The following is a 6,000-nucleotide window of genomic DNA, read 5'->3' as shown; positions in this document are numbered from 1 at the left end:
TTTCTAATCAATGGCATTCCTTTCTGCTGTTGCTCTCTCTAGATCCTTCCTCTCCATGGTCTCCTTTCCTTTAGGCTCTGTACTCACATCTGAGGATTTGGAGCTAGGAACCACAGATGAGCTACAGCATGTGGTGTTGGTCTTTCAGAGTCTGAGTTATCTCATTCAATATGAGCTTAGGTAGGTTTATCCATATACATGCAAAATTCCTTGTTTTAATGCTGAATAGTATTCCATAGTATATATGTATACACTGTGTATATACACGTATGTATACATACACATATCACACTTCTGCTATCGCTTCATCCATTGAAGGTTATTTTGGTTGTTTCCATTTCCTAGTTATTGTGAATAGAGCAGCAAGTAACATAAGCAAATATATGTAGAGTAGGATGGCAAAAGCCAAAGAGTGGTATATTTGGGTCATATTTACTTACAGCTTTTAGAGATTTCTCCACAGTGAACTCCAGACTGGTCACACCAGTTTGCAGGCCTACCAAGAGTGAGTAAGAGTTTCATTTTCCTCACCAACATTTATTGTCGGTTGTTTTGTTGATCTTAGCCATTCTAATTGGGATAAGATGAAATCTTGGTTGTGTTCTGGTCTGCATTTCCCTGATTGCTAAGGATGATAAGCATTTCTTGAAATATTTCCTAGTCACCATTATTTCTTCTTCTGAGAACTTTCTGTTCAGATGCATAGCCTACTTTTAAAATGTATCCTTATATCCAGAGATAGGTGCAGCCCTCACCTCTCATCGAAGAAACTTCTGATTGTAATAGACCATTACAGTCATAGACAATCAACATGCAGAAAACAACTGACCCTAAGGCTTAGTCATCATGCAGAGAACAGTTGATCCTTTAGGGAACATTGCAGAAGAGGGCAAAGAGAGACTTGAAGAGTCAGAGGATCATAAAATCTGCTGTGAGATTTTGTCTCCTAGAAAAGAGATGGAAGTTTTCCTCACGATACCTCAACAATGGCTGCTTACCTATAGACAGACATGCTACCCTGGAGGAATGAAATCCCAAGGGGCCCCAACCCTAACCAAAAGCTGCAGGCAACTAAGAAATGCTAAGAGTTGGAGACACAATCTTCCCCAAAGATGAACACCATAATTGGTTATCTAATACCAAGTGGTCAGCCCTGAAATCCTATACATACCAGATTGGACTGAGAGGTTGGGGATCTACATATCTATCTATCTATCTATCCATCCATCCATCCATCTACCCATCCATCTATCTAATTGAAAATATATATAGCAATTAATAGCAATTAAGAAAAAGAGGTCATGATTTTGGAGCAGAAGCACTTAAGTGGAAAGGATGTATATATGGGATGGATTAGAAGGAGGAAAGGGGTAAATTATATAATTTTATTTTAATTAAAATATTAATTAGAAACAGTTTAAAGGGCAAATACTTGGTGTTTTGGCAAATACTCTTGTTGGTGGTGTTTTGAGTGACATTCCTTGAGAAGATGAGTACTGAGACCCCTGGCCACCCGCTCACTGTGCCATTTGAGATAATTCTTGTAATCCTTGTGCCAGAATTCCCTTGCCTATAAACTTGGGGCACATCATGTGTCATATCTAGTTCACAGAGAACAAATGTGTTTATCAAATGTTTGGGAACATTAAGGAATAAATAAGGGCAATGGGGTGGGACAGGCGAAGAGATCTAAGCCAGGCTTTGCTCTTAGATCAACTGAGGCAAGCTAATACAGCACTTGTAAAAGGATGTCTAAGTTCCCTCTGGCCCTAATCTCCTCCAGGCTCCAGTGGTCATTTTCTTTGGAATAATTGCTGTCATCACTTCTTTTTTTCAGGTGCTGGGTATTGTAAAGGGCTTTGGAAATATGAGATGACTTAGATCACCAACACATCCCGGTGTTAAGGATGAAAGAGGGAGCTCATTCTTGCATCCACTTTACAGGTAAGACTGAATCACTAATGCACTCTCAGATCACACGATTGGTGGAGGCTGGAAACCGGAACTGAGTTCTCTTATCTCTCAAGGCCCCGTTTCCCAATAATGAATGGCATATGTATGTTGGGTATTATCATTACTACATGAAAATCTCAAAAGTGGTTTGTATAGAAGGAGGTAGAACTTGATTCAGAAGGTGGGAGTTGCAGTCACATTGAAATCTATTCCCTGGTGTGCAACAATTCTCTGTGGAAAGACTGCTTGTTTCTGCATATATGAGGAAGATTTTACCCTTTGTATTCCAATGATGAAGAAGAGGGTGCCATGGGCTCTTGGAGACAGACTGAGACTTTCTTAGCACCTTGTAGTTGCTTAGCCTAGGAGGTTTGCAGATATAAGTCTGCTGAATGCACAAAGGCACCATTGCTATCTAATCCTGGGAAGACACAGCATGCCTGTGTTGAGCTGGTCCTCTCCCGATGGCCTTGGTAAAATACCTCTCAGAGAGACCACATTCTCTGTCCCACTCAATCCAAATATTTAGCTTCAAGGCTGCCTCAGCTGCGTTTTGGCAAGGAGGAGTTGGGAGGAGGCTGCTCTGAGAGGTCTTCTTTGAAGTCCTGGGTGTCCTACAGTGATTGGGGCCTGGGCCAAGCATGCTGGCCTTTGAGGCCAGCAGCATGCTTGAGGCACTCTGGGGACTGCTGACTTCAGCTGAGTGAGCCCAATGCATAGCTGAAGCTGTCAGAGAAATCTCCCTGTGGTTCAGATCACAGGTACTGTCTTAATGTGTCCTGGTGGCAGTCTTGTTTGCAGTTGAGGTATGTCTAGGATATCTCTGCACTGTGTGTGCTGTAGGGGATCTTGGCTCACTGAAGGTCAGAAAATGAAGGGACTCTTACTGTTGATCCTTGAAGGAAATTCTTGGGTGCTCACTATCATTCTCAGTGAACTGTTTGGGGAAAATTTATGCTGTCTTTGAAGCCTTATTCAGAGTGCCATTTCTTCCAGGGACATAGTACTCATTAATGTAAATCTTTGACCAATAGCGGGTCATTTTGTTCCCTGTGTATAAGCAGACTATCCAGAACAGAAAGGTTTTATTATATGGAGGTTGCTTTACAGGATCACTTTATAGTCTTATGACAATAGAGAAGATGACACAATTGTTATCTCATTACGATGATAAGAAAACTGAAGCATGTAGGTTTGTCAATACTTGTTTTTGTTGTTGCTGTGAAGATACCATAGAGTTTATCTGAGGCTTCATTGTATGGGATACTCACTGAAAAGCAAAGCAAAAGTGAAGTAAACTGATTCCAAAAACTATACTTTGTCAGGTACAGTGGTGCAACCTCTTGGGTTCCTATAAGTTTGATGCCAGTATGGGGTATAGAAAGCTCCTGGCTAGTCAGGGCGTGAGACCCTGTCCCAAAAAACAACAGAAAGAACAACCATAGTTATCTCCATAAAAGATGTTTTTCACAGTTTCTCAATTTTAGTTCTGGGATGGTGCATCCTCATCCCCAGTTTGACTCAATTAGAATCAAGCAGGAGACACGCCTCCGGGAGAGTCTGTGAAGGTGTTTCAAGGGAGGCTTAACCGAGGGAGGAAGACCCAGCCTGAGTGCAGTCAGCACTGTGCAAAGGTTGTGATGACAGACTGAGGAAATAAGAGAATTAGCTGAGAAGAGAATGCACCTTTCCACTTCCTGACTAGTGAAACCATGTGACCATGCTTCTGTCACCACAGTGAGAGGCACATTTGCTACCATACCACATGATACTCTGTGGACCCTCAAATTGTGAGACAAAAGAATCCCTGCTTTCATAGCTGTTTATGTCAGGTATTTTTTTTTATCATGGTCTCTAAAACTGATAAGGATTGCTACAATCTAGTCACAGGTAACTTGAGGTGTTCTATATTTTTGTAAATGACTTGTGAAGTAAAATAGTTTAAAAATTCCTATAATGGATTCTATTTTTTTTTAACATAGACTAACTTTGATTAACATTGTCTTTGTACAGTATTTGATTTAAAAATGTGATGTGTTCATCATTGCCTTTCAAATGTAGCTAAAATTTTTTGTTTTGTTGTTTTCTGGCTTATATCTTAACTTACTCCATTTTCATCTGGAGATGCCCTACAATGCAAATAGTTAAATACCTATTAAATGTATTGAAAGGATTGGAACTTTGACACTAAAAATATTACCCCTAAAAATGGTAATTGAAGTCAAGGGGTGACATTGCTGAGGAGAGAAGGTAGAGTCCAAAAGATTAAGAAGGTATAGGAAAGCAAGCCCAAAATCTTAGGCAAGACCCAAGAGGCAGTGAGGAAGAGCAAGATATATGGGAATAGAGATGGCCTCTCTCCAGTGGTCCTATTCTCTTTTTATCTGTCTTAGAATTAGTTGCACAGAGGAAAGTACATCATTTTTCCATGCCATTTCCTTATTTGGGTAGCCAGGATTTGACCTCAGCTCAAAGTCCTGATTGAAAGAACATGGTGAACTCTTTGGGAAAACAGAAATCTTGACAAACAGAAGAGTAAATGGTCTCAATATTTATTAGAAAGCACACACTTCCATTTTGTATAGCTGGAAACATTTCTGAAATTTTGACTTTGAAATGTGAGCTTTAAAATATATTAACGTCCATGTGGACAGAGTACCTACCTCAGAGGCTGTTATGTGAGATATGGTAATGACCTCCGGTGACTCATCTTTTTCGGAGAGATGCTTACTGCTCAGTCCACAACAGCTATAGCAATTCTTGGCATGTAAAAATGATACCTGTTGAGTGAATGACATTTAAAATAAAAAAATTAAGGAAGTCAAGGGAAGAGAAGTGATAGAATAAGAAATGAGAGGAGCAGGAGAGGGAGGGAGGACGAGAAGGGGAGGGAGTGAGAAACACTTTCTTCGTTTGACTAATCGGAATATTCGGAAGTTGTACTTTTGGTTATTTCAGAATGCTATGTTTGGAAGTACTGAAATCTACTTTCCTCATAAATTTCAAAAAATCTAAAGCTCTTTAAATCAGTGGTTCTCAACCTTCCTAAGTCTGCGGCCCTTTAATACAGTTCCTCATGTTGTGGTGACCCCCCCAGCCATAAAATTGTTTTAGTTGCTACTTCCTAACTGTCATTTTGCTACTGTTATCAATTATTATGTAAATATTTGTGTTTTCTCATGGTCTTTGACAACCCCTGTGGAAGGGTCATTCGACATCAAAAAAGGTTGTGACCCACACACCGGTTTTGAACCACTGTTTTAAATGAAGAGCTGCCTTTAAGAAAAACAATACCGTATGTAACACCATGTAATCATCAGCAGATCTTTATCCTTTGTCTTTGGTCTGGGAGTTTTTCTTTCTACAGCCTGCACCATTACGGACTCACCTTATGTTTGACTCTCCTGTCGAACAATTTACTTCTGCCTGCCTCTAAGAAAGGAAGTATATGGATTCAGAGAAAAAAATGTATATACATAAATATCTCCCAGAGCCACCTTTAAATGCGTTTTCCAAGGCATATCAAAATACCCTTGGAATTTGTTGTGAAATTTTGACCACATCCTAGTTAGCATGAGGTTAAAATTAACAGTAACATATGTTTCCGAGATCTCAATTTGCAAAATATTAATAGAGTTCATGGGCAGTTAACTGCAATAAGAGGAGGAAATGAAGTTTATGGTGCAAGGCCCTGGGGATTACAGCCTTCCCTGCCCCTGAGCACATTCACATCCCAGAATGTGACTTGAAGTGAAGGAGGAGGCAGAAAAGAAACACAGGAGGGAATCGAAAGGTTGGCGTCCAGGGGGTATCCTCCTTTTCCCCCCACGGAGGGTCTTTGGTGCCTCATTAGAGTGAGCCTCACCCAGCCTTAGCTTCTCCCTGCCATTCAGGGCTTGTGTATCAGTCAGTGCTGGAAAAACTAGAGATGTGCCATAAGACTCATAGCTGAGGAAACATCGTGAGGACCCTGACTTATTTTATCATTTCTCTGGAAACGTGATTTTCACTAGATTTGTATTTCTAATTGACATGCTTATGTTCAAA

General features: G+C 40.4%; 1 long non-coding RNA gene across 2 annotated transcripts in view; it reads left to right on the top strand.

Moving 5' to 3' along the window:
* Positions 1–1,836: 1,836 nt before the first annotated feature.
* The window catches only part of LOC128115166 (uncharacterized), a 125,063-nt gene continuing 120,899 nt past the window's right edge, over positions 1,837–6,000 (top strand). For both annotated transcript variants that reach the window (XR_008220028.1, XR_008220027.1), the window contains exon 1: positions 1,837–1,944. This is a non-coding gene — a long non-coding RNA (uncharacterized LOC128115166). The remainder of the gene's footprint in view (positions 1,945–6,000) is intronic.

This window comes from Peromyscus californicus, unplaced genomic scaffold (assembly GCF_007827085.1).
Source record: "Peromyscus californicus insignis strain IS unplaced genomic scaffold, ASM782708v3 Scaffold_1__1_contigs__length_55948999, whole genome shotgun sequence".
NCBI lineage: Eukaryota > Metazoa > Chordata > Mammalia > Rodentia > Cricetidae > Peromyscus > Peromyscus californicus.
The sequence above is the reverse complement of the archived record's forward strand: the minus strand, read 5'-3'. Positions and strand labels throughout refer to the sequence as shown.